Genomic DNA, 14,612 nt, shown 5'->3' on the forward strand with positions numbered 1-14,612 from the left:
CTGTAGGTAGACCTGTAGTAGCTTGTTTTGAGGCCAAATTATGGAAAAATCCTCTAGGAAGATAGAAGAGGACCCATACTTGTATCCTGAGCCTTCTGACCATTCACCATCATCCTTAAGCCACCCTACCAAATCACCAAAAGAAGTTAGCTTTCAAATTTTCACACAAAAAGTGACAAAAAGAAAAACAGAGTTATTTTGGTCATTTACATGCAAAGCAGTAGAATGTTTGATGTTTCAATTTGCATGCTTAGGACAATAGGATTGCATACATGTTAACTTAACATTATTTTGAAGCAAAACCTCTTAGCAGTTATTTAGAAAAATGGTGTGTTTTAGCATTTGATTTCAGTCTTTTTCTTTACCACAGTAGACAAGCTTTTTCTTAGTGTAGATTTCTCTTTTCCTCATTGGTAATAAAAATTCTTCTGAATCCATAGAATTCTAGTTTGAAAAACCTTAGTGGTCTATCGCTAGCTTAGTAGTGACCATGCACAGACCCATCACATTTACTTGTGTATACATCACTGTCACCTCCAAGTTACTGCTTTCTTTCTTCCATTTCTTATCTCTGACATTCTGTTATTAGTTTCATTTCTGCAAAAGTAATTTAGTTTGCTTTCTTTTCCATTCTGCAAGTGAGATTTCATTGAAGTAGTTAGTTTTCATTCATTCAATTAGTTTCCATTCAGTTTGCAATTTCAATTTTGTAATTATTTTCAAAGCTTGAAAAAAACACAAAAAAAAACAAAAACACTTCTTTCATGCCTCGTAGGAATAGGGATAACTTAGGGAAATTTCTGCCAAATACCCCCACCGCTTCAAACAGCCAACCTTCCCTCTTCTTCAGTGGTTGTGAATTGGAGGAACCCTTAGGTGAACAACTAGAGATATTTGAAGATCCTATAGGGGGAGAAGAAGAAGAAGAACCCATTCCAACTGAGCTAATGGCTGAAAATAGAAATGATAAAGGAAATATAGAAAGAGTTGAGGGTACCCTTCCCATCAAAGAAACTAATGGGGATACCAAGATGAAGAATATAAGCCCCTCTGCTCTTCCTCATTTCCATGGCCTGACCTCAGAAGATCCATACACTTTCTTGTTTGATTTTTTTGTCATATGCAGAACCTATGATTACACCAATGATGAGCAGAAGTTGAAACTATTCCCATCCATTCTCAAGGATGCAACTTTGTGCTGGTTCATCTGTTTATCTGGGAATAGCATCACGACTTGGGCTCATATTCAACAAGCCTTCAACAAAAAGTATCGAGACTACTGCAGGTCCAAAGATACTAAAGAAGAAATTTTTAGGATGACCTTAGGGCATGATGAATCCCTAGAGGATTATGAAGAAAGATTCCAACTTAGCTACAAAAGGGCCAGGGGCACACTTGATCATAAGTCACTGAAGCTAGTCTTGTTTAGAGGGGTAAGGGAAGATCTTATGGATACTCTAAACCTGCTAGCAGGAGGGGACATCTACCAACTACCATCTAAACTATGGTAAGTCCATCCTCTTCCAATACATCCATCAAAGGTGAAATTGGAAATATGCTGGAATATTTCAAGAGTGAGATGCTGCAAACCCTTTCCCTACAGATGGACACTATGCACATCAAGAGAAAGCAGGAGGAAGCAGAGAGAGCCTTAGCCATTTTCTTCCCTAGATGCACAAGGAGGCACCCTAGGAATGAATTTCCATTGAATCTTATTGAAGTCTACTCGATCTGTGAAGAAAACCACTCCACAGACAAGTTCCCTTCTCTACCTGGACTAAAATCTATGTATCAGGGGACTGAAGGGGTGATTGAACAACTCTGCTACATAAATCAAAGGAGACCTCATGGGCCTCGACCATACCAGCAGGGCATGCAAGGGTTGTCCCATGCCTATTACAACCCTAACCAGACCACATCCATTCCCTCTTAGGGGGCCCTGCTCATCCTTCGTGGTCTACACCTCCTCCTTGGTCCTTTGCACGTCAATACCATTCCCAACCAACCAGCTAGTCATTTCAGCCATATGCTCCACCTCAGCCTCAGTGGAATGCACTGCCCTAAGGGTGGAGGCCCCCATACAATAATTCTACGGCTTTATTGCCTTCAACACCTACTCAGCCACCACTTTTACACCCTAATCCACCTAAACAACCCCAGATGCCTGCCCAACCAAATCCAAACCCGAACAACAGACAGGCACAACAAGTATACAGTGGAGAGACATCCTATCATGCTTATGCTGTGGAGATTCAGGAAATCAACCTGAGATCTAGGAGAGTACTCTCAGACAACCAACCTCTACCTCCACCTAGGGAGAGTGAGGAAGAAAGAGAGGAAAGCATGCCTAGAGTAAATCCTCCACCCTTTCCTGAGAGATTAACTCATCCAGTCCAGCCTACCCCAGAAGAGAATGAACTTTTGGGTGAATTGAAAAATCTATGTGTCAAAATTCCACTTCTCCAAGCCATAAAGGATGTACCTATTTACAACAAGTTGATTAAGGAGAAGTGCTTCAAACATCTAGGGAGGCGAAAAAGAGACACCCCTACCATTAATGTCATTGGACAGTTGTCCGACTTAATGCTAGGGAAGGTAATTTGCCTGAAGTATTTGGAACCTAGAAGCCCTGTAGTAGATGTGCACATCAATGGAACCATTTTCCCACACACTTTGATTGATCTTGGGGCTGCCATTAATGTGATGACTAAGGACACCATGCTCAAGCTCAACCTCCAGGGTTCATTGAGAAATACCACAACAGTCTTGCAACTTGTAGACCATTCCACAGTGACCCCTGAGGGGATTGTGGAGGATGTGATGGTCTCCATTGACTCTTGGGAGTACCCTACAGACTTCCTAGTTCTCCAGCCTAAGGCCAAGCTTACTGGTTACCCTCTCATCCTTGGGAGGCCCTGGTTAGCCACTGCTAATGCCTACATCAGTTGCAGGGCTGGAAATATGACTATAAAAAATGGGCATATGTCCAAGCAGTTAGTCATGTACCCTCCTTCTCAGCCATCTCTAGAACATGAATTACCTTTATGGTTGGAAGAGGAGGAAGAAGATGAAGTTTATTTAGCCCAACTCTCTACCTTATAAACAACCATGGGAGGAGGACAACCAGATAAATATGATTTGATTGAACACATACTCCACAATCCAACTCCCAACACATTGTCCTTAGAGGAAGTAGTAAAGGAAACCCAGAAGAACCATCAAATTGACCTATGCTTAGCTTATTCAAACCCTACCTGTGTCAAAACCATAGAATTTGTCCCTGTGAGAACTTTGAAAATCAACCCATCTCTTTCTATACACCAAGAAGAAAAGTTGTGCAACATGCTAAAGGAACATCTAGATGGATTTGCTTGGTGTTACAAGGAAATGAAGGGAGTGCACCCTCGGTGTGTACTCACCAAATTTATATCAAAGAAGGTTGCAAACTAGTCTGACAACCCCAAAGGAGAATGAATCCAGCTCTCAAGGATATAGTCAAAGAAGAACTACAAAAGCTACTAGTTGCGGGATTCATTTACCATATCTCGGACAGTGAATGGGTCTCTCCTTTGGTGTTGGTTCCAAATAAAAATGGGAAGTGGAGGATTTGTGTCGATTGCAGAGAGTTAAACAAAGTAATAAAGAAGGACAATTCCCCTCTACCTTTCATTGACCAAGTGCTATATTGCCTAGCAGGGAAATTTTTTTTCTCTTTCCTAGCAAGGAAAAAGTTTTTTCATATCCAGATTAGCCCGAAAGACCAGGATAAAACCACTTTCACTTGTCCTTGGGGTACTTTCACCTATAGGGTCCTTCCTTTTGGCCTATGCAATTCCCCTGCCACTTTCCAGAGAGCAGTCCTTAGTATCTTTGCCGAGTTATTCCATGATGCAGTAGAGATTTATATGGATGATTTTACACCCTATGGGTGTGATTTCCAGGAGGCTCTGTCCAACTTAGGTAAGGTGCTGAACAAATGCATTGAAATGAACCTGTCCCTTAGTCCCAAAAAAAAGTGAGTTCTTGATGACTGCAAGGACTTTTCTAGGTCATTCAATATCCTAGCAAGGACTGTAGGTGGACCCAAACAAAATAGCCATCATACAAAGGGTCCCACCTTCGCAAAAACAAACAGATGTCAAAAATTTTCTAGGTTTAGCTAGAAACTATTGGAGGTTTATAAAAGACTTCAGCAAGTTAGCTTCTCCTTTATTTGGGTTATTGGCCAAAGACTCTAAATTTGTATGGTAAAAAGGCTTTCAAGAGGCCTTGGACACCCTAAAGGACAAGTTGACCACTGCACCTATTCTTCGAGGCCTGAATTGGGCCCTTCCTTTTCATATACATGTTGATGCCTCACATAAAGCCATAGGAGAAGCTCTAGGCTAGATAGATGACAAGTTACCTTATGCCATTTACTTCATCAGTAAGAATCTGTCAAAGGCTGAACTGAACTACACAATGACCAAAAAGGAGCTCCTAGTTGTTATGCATTCATTGAACAAATTTAGGCATTACATTACAGGTTACCAAACATTTGTACATACTGACCATGCTGCAATTAAATACTTGATGAATAAACCTGATGTAAATGCCTAGATTATTAGATGGTTACTTTTATTACAACAATTTGATCTAACTATTGTTGATAATCCTGGCAAGGAAAATGTTGTTGCATATTTTTTATCCAGGTTAACTTTTCTTGCAGGGGAGGAAGGAATGGTTGATGATCAGCTACTGGATGAACACTTATTCACCATTTGAATTCTCTCTCCATGGTTTGCTGACATAGCAAACTATTTGGTGTCTGCATAGTTCCCACCGAATTTGTCCTCCAAAGAGAAAAGTAAGATTGTGAGGAAGAGCGCCCCATTCACTTGGATTGGGGGCAACCTATTCAAACTAGGCCCGGATCAAATTCTGAGAATATGTGTTAGGGAGGAGGAAGTCTTTGACATCCTTGTGACTTCCATGATGGGCCTTGTGGAGGTCACTTTGCAGCCAAGAGGACAACATTCAAGGTGTTACAAGCTGGTTATTATTGACCCACTCTTCATCAAGATGTGAGAAGGTATACTAGTCAGTGTGATTAGTGCCAAAGGATGGGAAGACCTACTCTAAGGGATGAAATGCCTCTGCAACCTCAAGTGACTTTTAAGCCATTTGACAAGTGAGGCATGGATTTCATTAGACCTATTGACCCTCCATCCAAGCAAAAGCAGTACATCATTGTGTTTAATGAATACTTGACCAAGTGGGTTGAATCCAAGGCAATCAAGGCAACGGCAAAGGAGAAAGTGGCTGAGTTCTTAAGGGAAAATGTATTTTACAAGTTTGGGTACCCTAGAGAACTGGTCATTGATCAAGGCAGCCAGTGTACATCTCACATGATCGAAGACTTGTTAATCTAGCACAAGATCAAGCATAGAACCTCCACTCCCTATCACCCACAAGCTAATGGGCAAGTAGAGGTGACCAACAGAGCGCTGGAGGGTATTCTGACCAAAGTGGTTAGCAGCAATAGAAAAGATTGGGCGGATAGATTAGTTGAGGCCAATTTGGCCTACAATACCACTTGGAATACCACCACTGGATTCACACCCTGTGAGTTGGTCTATGGAAAAAAGGCCCTATTGTCCATTGAATTTGAGTACAATACATTAAGGATGGTAGCCCAACTAGATCTAGATCTCAGCAGTGCACAAAAAGAGATATTTCTCCAGCTGAATGGGTTATATGAGTTTAGAATGCAGGCCCTCCTACACACAGAGGTGACTCAAATTCGGAGGAAGATCTGGCATGATAAGAACATCAAAGACAAGCAATTTCAAGAAGGTGATCAGGCTTTGTTATATGATTCTAGATATAATGATTTTAAGGGAAAGTTAAGGACTAGATAGTTAGTGCCTTATGTCATAGAGAAATGTCATGATAATGGTTCAATGCATATTAGAACCATTGATGGAGAGGCCATTCCTTTAATTCTTAATGGGCACAGATTGAAGGTTTACAAGAAGCCATTGTCAAAGCAAGATTTCATTGATGGCATCGGCAAGACAGTGGTGATGGTGGAGCAAGTCTCAGCTTCTACCTCATCAAGTCACTGAAAAAGAAAAAAATAAAAAAGAGAGAAAAAAGAAAAAAGAACAAAAAAAGAGAGAAAAAAATAAGGAGACTCAGGTGAAAACCTCCATGAGGTGCCTGAGTCCCACTATTGGCTTGAAAACCTCTTGAGGCATCCCAGTGGTGTCAAAGAAAAAAGAGAAGAAATAAAAATATCTCTGGGTGAAAACCTCTCTTGAGGTGCCCAGGGCAAGCAGCTAGGATGAAAACCTCTTGGAGGCAGACTAGTTGCTTTCAAAAAAAAAAAAAAAGAGAAAAGAAAAATTGTGAAAATATTGTTTGCAGGTCAGCAGGAGGAGGATCAGAGCAACAAGAGAGGATCAAAAGGGACCTATCTAGTTCATGTTTTTATTTATCCATTCATTATCCTTCATCATTCCCTCCATTTTTCCAGTCATTTAGCTCAGTTTGTAAGGGTTCTGTGTTTTCTACAGGATTCCCTGTAAACCTACAAGATTCCCTGAAATCCTACAGGATGATCCTATAGGAATTACAGTGGCTTGGGAATCCCAAAGGAAGTAACCATAGAGTAAGAAGATGACCTGCCCATGTCAAGAAAATAAATTTCTACTTCACCATCTCATCACCATACCTCTCTCCACCATGATCACACCTGCATTCATCCAAAAAAATCATTTTCAAAAAAAAAAATCAGTTTTCAAAGGAAAAAACATAGATAAAAGAGGATTAAGACAGAGAACAAGGGGACAACACCTGAAGGCTATTTTCCTCATTCACAAATCCCTAGACCCCTTCTCTTCCCATGCCAACCATCCTCATGCTCCAGGAGTGGAAAATGATTAAAAAATTTTGAGGGAGAAGCAACTATAGGACATCATGTAGGAAATCCTGTAGCAACCTATCCCACAAAACAAAAATCACAGGTTGTAGTCAGCTTCAAGCATGGAGATCCAGAGGTCAAAGAAGCTCCTCCAGAGCTTAGCAACAACATCAGGATCATCAACATCAACACCCAGTACCTGCACATCAAAGAAAAACATCAGAGGAAAATAATAAAAAAAAAGAGAGGAGAAAAACACATGCAACTAGTACACAACAAGGACTTCATTCTTCAACAAACCTCATCAAGGCATCATTACACAGGTAAGTATCTCACGTACACTTTCTCGTTAGCATAATATGATCAAACATGTAAAAGTTATGAAAGAGTTGGTTTATAAGCAAAGGCGGCCAGTTAACTTGCCCACCTACTCTCAGTCAACGAGGAGAATACAGTTAGTCCTTACACATGTGGCAAAAGTCAAGTCAAGGAAAAGGAGAGCTAAGGTCGAAAGTGGTTAAGCTATGGATGCCTGAAGTGGGAGTTGATTACGAAGTGAGGAGAATGATGATGTGGTAGTGGGACCAATGTTCCAAAAATAGATATTCGTACCTTAGCTACCAGCACACCACCCCACTCAAATCACCCATATGAGGAAATAAACATTGATCCCCATGCACATTCACATTCTTGAGGCTACACACTAGTAAAGTGACTCTTGACCCTCAAGCAGTCTACAAGAAAGGCATAATTCGTTTTTTCCCTATGCAGGAGCACCTATAGGATCCTACAAGAAATCCTACAGGATCCTATAGGAGATCCTACAAGATACAAAACATCACCTACAAGATTGGTAGTGAGCAGTTCTACAAGGGAAAAATAGAGGTTGGCTTCATCAAGCAGTGATAAGGAGGTAGGCTCTATACTTTCCCACAATTTCCAAGTGAAAAGAATATAGAAAATCCTTCTATTGTGTTGAAAAATATTGCAGTCTAGGGGAATTGTATACACAGAATTTTCATTTAAAATTCCTCATTCATTAAATTTGGTATCAGACATATACAACCCTCCATCCATCAGAGAAAATGACAGGGGGATTTAATAAGAGGGAACCCATCAACACAGTGAGGATTCATTAGCACCCTCCTGTACTAGAGATATTCACAAGGCATAATTGGATGGGTTTCTTTGAGAAATTGAGGGGATATGATGATGAAGTAGCCAGAGATTTTTCTCTCTCCCTCATTCCATTGACTAGGACCTATGTCACTGTTGTGGTGAAAGGCCTCTCTATATAACTCACCCTTGAAATCATAGGCAGAATCACCACCCTCCCTTTATGGATGCCTTGGAGAAAGGAGGATAAGAGAAATAGCCAAATTGCAAAGAAGAAATTCTTTTTAGAAGGAGAGGAGGCCATGGAAAACAAAAATGGAGTCAAAAGAACAACCCTACCATATCCTTCGAATGAAATTAGTTACCACTTTATTAAGTATATTTCATGTGAAGGTAGGTATAGTGTGGTATATGGATACAATTTTAGGCTTCTCCAAGAGTTGAGGTTTGGAGCAGACACACCTCCTCAAAATAGACTCAGCATACCCTACTTCCTTCTTCAATCGGTGATAGATATGAGCATTAAGGTGCAGGAAGGAAACCATCAACAACTAGCCCATCATGGGTTAATTAGACTTATCATAGAAGATGCCCTCCAAAACCTCAAACTCCCACCAAGGTTCCTATTGTCATTGATGACTCACCCAAACAACAGGAAAAGATAGCTCCTCTCATGAAAAATCAAGGAGAAGGATCACTAGGACAAGACTCTCCCAAGTCTCCTATCACTTATGTTAGGAGGCCTATCACTAGATCTGCCTCATCCAAAGGAAAAGGCCTCATATAGGATACACAAAAGGACCTACAGGAAGCAGAGGCAATCCTATAGGAAAATACGCTAAACCTACAGGAAACTCATAAATTGGACAAAGAAGGGAGTATGCAGTAAGAAACAAAAAAGGAGGATCCATAGCTGAGGGAACCTAGTCCTCAACCTAACCTTGACTCCTACTACAGGTTCATTGAAGGGGGTAGGGTCATTCCATAGAAATTTTCCATCCCATTATTCTTTGAGCATCAGAAAGAAAGGGCAAGAACACATAGCTAGATGCAAATTTCCAAATCTAATGGAGTGGAGGTCTTAGGTCACATGGAGGAGAAATTAAAGGAGATGGATAGAGAACTGAGCAGCCTGAGGGACAGAGAGGCAATGATGAAAGCTCAGTTGGAGGCAAAAAATGCATGGTTAAGAGGACAACTACAAGAGAGAGAGAATCAATTGGCATCCATGGCTAGTCTATCCTTAGAGGCAATCCAGTGCAGGATGCCAGCTAAGTCCTATGCATTATATCTTAAGGAACAGTGGTTGCAGTTCCAAATCAAGACTTTAGCACAGAGAGGCACTATGCCATTCCAGGATTATAGACAATTCATTGATCTTTGTGATCAAAGCACATTGGAGGATAGGGCTAAAATGTCTGAGTTCTACCTACATAACTTAGCCTTGACAGATCTAAATGTGTGGGACCCTAATTCAAAACTAGGGGACTTACAGTTGATGGCTTTGGCATCATGGATGAACCATGAGGAAGCAAGGGCTACAGAAATGAAGAAAATAATGGCAAGGGAAGAAACATAACCTCTCATGATAAGAGCTGAGCAATCAAATCCAATGGTTGTCATCAACACCCATAACTTGATTGCAAATGACCCTCAACTTGCACCTAGGTACCTTGCTGCCCAAGAGCAAGCAATCACACACTTTGAGGACATGTTTAGGCTATTAGGGGATGACAGCATGCAAGCTTGCCAAATGAGATGGGTCCACACGAATGTCGTCTTTTGATATGATGTGGCCAAGGAGCTTACCTTCATCCATGGCGAAAAGGCTCTTTTTTGGATTCAGCGAAATGCCATATTTGCTGCACTTTTGGAAAACAATTTTCAAATGATATAAATGCTCCTCATCAGAATTTGAAAACACGGTTAAATCATCAAGGTAAACAACTAAAAATACATCTTTCTCATTGGCGAAAGCCATATCCATTGCACGCTGAAAAGTGGCACCTGCATTTTTCAAACCAAACGGCATCTTTGCATAATGAAATGTTCCCCATGGAGTGGTGAACGCAGTTTTGTCACGATCATCTTCATGCACTAAAATATGATTGTGTCCCGAATAACCGTCGAGTAGTGACATCCTTGATGCTCCAACTACTCGCTGCAATATATGATCCATTTTGGGCAGCGGATAATTGTCTTTTAAGGACACCTTATTCAAATTTCTGAAGTCAATACATAAACGGATCTCACCGGTTTTCTTTCTTACGGGTACCAAATTTGATATCCAATCGGAAAATCTGATAGGCACAATGATTCCTGACTTATACAACACGTTCACTTCTTTTTCTATTGATGGCAGCAGCTTAGGTTTGATTCTCCTCAACTTTTGACGGAAAGGCTTTTGATTTGGTTTTATAGGGATAGTATGCTGAATGATATTAGTGTCATATGTTTTCAGATCTGAGTAATCCCAAGCAAAAGCATTAGAAAATGAAGACAACAATCTGACATACTCTTCCTTTACCTTTGGTGATAATGACTTTGATAGCTTTACCATCTTGGGATTTTCAGCTGTCCCAATGTTTACCTCTTCAACACCTTTTTCAGTCGGTCTCAATGTCGGTTTGTGGGCCACATCGTCTTGGTCAAACAGCTCCTCCAAAGGAATCAATCCCTTAGGAATAATGTTATCTTTAAGTTGCAGCACATCCATTTGATTTACTTGTATATCAACATTACCATCATCATGTTCCGTATCTATGGAGGTATCTTTAAACTTACCCTTATTCTGTAGAAAATCATTAATCTCTTCATCATCCTGAAAGACTTGCCAACATCGCTGATTATCCGGAACGGTGGGGCGGTGTTTCACATGAATCTCGAATTTGTTGCTGGAATTCATTGGAATTTTTAAATTACTTGCTGCCTTAGCCAATCCATCAGCAACACCATTTTGTATGCGAGGCACACATGTCAAAGTATGATCAGAAAAGAGTTTCAAAATATCTAAAACTGCATTTCGATATGCCCTCATGCGAGGATGCTTGGCTTGAAACTCACCCTTCACCTGCTTTATCACCAACTCTGAATCACCATATACTGTAATTCTTTTTGCCTTCATCTTTCGAAGAATCTTAAGGCCAGCAATGAGAGCCTCATATTCCGCTTCATTATTAGAACAGTCAAATGCTAGTTTGTAGGAACATACTCTCACCTTGCTTGGAACCTTATCTTGAGCGGAAAATGGACTTCGAATCCATACACCAATTCCAGCACCATCACTACCTACTGCGCCATCAAAATCCATGGTCCAAAGACCATCTTCATCCTCCTCCAAGTGCTGAAATTGTGTTAGCTCTGTTTTTCCTGTTTGCTGCCCATTATCTTCAGCTGTTTGCTCCATAATAGCTTGCCTTTCACTTCTTTCTTTCTGTAGAACTTCTCTAAAATTCTCAGTGATTTCTGGTATATCCTCTGCCTGAACTAATTGACTATCTATCTCATTAAAACTATCAGCAAACAAAACAAACGACTCCAAAGCTGTATGTACATAATTTACAGGATGATTGATTGGTTTTTCTTTGCTTGTTATCATGTATTTCATCTTCTACTCTCGATATAGCTTTCTCATTTGACCGAAGACTGGAATTGTAGCATAAGAAAAATCTAACTGTACTGTACCTTTCAACTTATCCCCCCAAGATCTTGAAATCAGCATACCAAAACGCGGAGGAATGTCCGCCACAACCACATCCATCAATACATTCTTTGCTGGAATTTGATCTAAGCTTACCACCAAGTCCTTGATCAATCCGATACACTTTACACGGCTGGAATCAAATGAATACAAATCATGGTATTTTCTTGTAATATCTAATCCCAACTTTTCCATGATTGCTTTTGGCATCAAATTGTGCGAAGCACCCGAGTCAAACATAGCATTGTGTAAAATATATTCATGCAACCTCAAACTGATATAAAAAGGAGGAACATCACTTTCAGGAGACTCACCATCTAAAGCAGGCCCAAAAATCAATTCTGGTTGATCATCTTCAACATTTACCATGTCAAACATTGGATCAAAATTCAGAATTTTGGAGACTTGACCTCGGTAGCTGCTGTTCTTCATGATTTCAGTCAAAGGAATAGATACTTTCAGTTTTGAAATTTCATTCTCCAAACTAAATTCCGAAACCTTTTCAACCTCTTTGACCGGAACTTCTCTTTTTTCAGCTTTATCCCTCATTGTGTTTGGTGGCTAATTTACCTTGTCTGCTGATGATGATTTATTTGTTGCGGGATCAATTATCTCTTTTCCTTTCTTCTGTGGTACAGCTGAATCATTTTTTTCTGAAATCTCCTTCTTCTTCTGAATGGGGTTTATGGGCACATCTCGATTTCTTAATGAGTATTTCTTCTGTTGGGCGGACAAAGCATTCATGTATCCTCTTTGGTACTCCAATTCTTCTTCAAGTGCCGCATCATTTGATAGAATAAAATCCTCATCTTTATGAGTGACGGAGCTTTCAACATATTCTTCCTCTTCCGTGATGTAGATAGGCAGATCATCAGGAGTAAATAAATGGTTTTCCTCCCCCACAGTATCACCATCATCATCAGATTCTTGACCAACAAAATTTTGTTGAAGAGGAGTCTTTACTTGCTGTTGAACTACCGGCTCTTGTGTTCTTTGTTCACGTTGCTTAATTCTGAATTGTGGCTGCTGTTGACCACGGAAATTGGGATTGCGGATCTGCGGTTCCGGTTTGTCAAGAGTGAGCTTTTCGAACATCCTCTCTACCTTGCGAAGTATCTAATCTTATGTAGAAGCTTCTTCTTTGATAGTCACTCGCTTTTCAGCTTTCATCCTAGCTCTTTTATCATTCAAATTAGCTTCAACACTAACAGCAATCTTTTGCATATCCTCCAAGGTAGGCGGATCTCTGTCCCGTAATGAATAAGCCATCTCCGGATCAAAACCATCCGGGAATTTAAGAAGAGATGATTTTCGATATGGTCTTAAATCATATGGAATAGCATTATAAACTGTATTAAATCTGATAACATAGTCTTGGACAGACTCACCAGGATTGCGCTTGATATTGTTATACTCGGCATTGATCTGAAGTGGATCTTTTCTGATTTCCCAACGATCTAGAAACTGTCTATGAAGCTCTACCAATGTAGTTACACTTCTAGCTGCCAAGCCTCTGAACCATTTTCTTACCTCCCCTCCAAATGTTTGCACAAACAATCGCATAGTTACATCCTCCTCATCAATCTCATGTAAATCACAAAAATCTGCCATTTTGTCTATGTGTTGTTGAGCGGAAACACTTTGAGGAGTACCATCAAATATAGGAATCTTACTCTGATAATCCACGGGCATATCATGCAATTGCTGAGGCAAAGCAAGAGGTGAAAGACAAGCAGCCATTGCTCTTGGCGGATTTGGTCCGGGGGATGTTTGAGACGGTGTATGCGGAGGAGTAGCAATGTGGGATGAAGAAGGAGAATTTACTGCAGACTTTTGATATGTGATGATGGGTTGCAGGGGAAGGGTAGGGATGAAAGATGGTTCGTTGGGAATTTTGGAGGTGAAATCAATGATAGAAGATCCAATATTTGCATATGCAGCTTCTAGGAAATCAGCAAGATTTGCGGCCTGAATATTTCTCTGAAGGTTCCTCAGGATGAAATTTTCAATTAATTTATTGTGCTTTTCAACTTCAAGAGCTGCAACAAAGTCAGTATTTGGAACAAGAGAATCAAGTGCACTTTCGGATTTGGTTTTAAGCAGCGACAATTCAAACTGCTCATCAAAGTCAAGTTCTTCAAGATACTTAAAAATTGCAGGACAAGAGGGAGACTTAAACAAAGGATTTATGGGATTTTCTTGCCGATGTATTCTTGCAATCAGATTTGGGTTCTCATATACTGGAGGTGGATCTGGATCAGGATTTAATCTCGTGTATCTTCTGGAAGCCAGTGTGGAATTGTTTCGAACAATCAAAAGGACACAACAATTTTCAGCCTATCAATTTCTAGACTCAACCATCCAAGGTCTAGAACAAATAAGTATACTGGGGTAAATTGCAAATGAAGTGCTACATTCACAAGCTCACTGGAGATTGACTGAAGCAGCGTTTATCTACTTTCGCTTATGCATAGCAAAAGCGTTTCGAAGGCTACCTGGCATGACTTCAGACTCCGTCTAAGACTCATGAAACAAACACATCAACCAGCAAACAATAACAATTTTCTCCCCAGTATGGTCGCCACTATGTTAGCGCTCAAATCTGCCTCAGGCTGAGGAAGGCAAAACTCGAGGCCACATCAAACCACGCTCAGCCTCGTAGCTAGCCCTATGAGGACAGGAGAGGGCTCTCTCTAGTCGATCTCGATAAAATAAGAAATAGGGTGTGAGATTACTTCAAACTGGAACTGATTTTAGGCTAGTAAAGAGATAGGAAAGTCTGATTTATATTTTTGAGTTTTTTGTTGGAGAAACGGGAAAACCAATTTTGGGTCCGGGGATAAGGCCAGATCTTTGCAGAATTCGAGTTGGGGCGAGGTAGGCAGTAGTCTT

The sequence above is a fragment of the Pinus tabuliformis genome, chromosome 3_1 (assembly GCF_031772625.1).
Source record: "Pinus tabuliformis cultivar Carrire ecotype Pingquan chromosome 3_1, CPIR1, whole genome shotgun sequence".
Taxonomy (NCBI): domain Eukaryota; kingdom Viridiplantae; phylum Streptophyta; class Pinopsida; order Pinales; family Pinaceae; genus Pinus; species Pinus tabuliformis.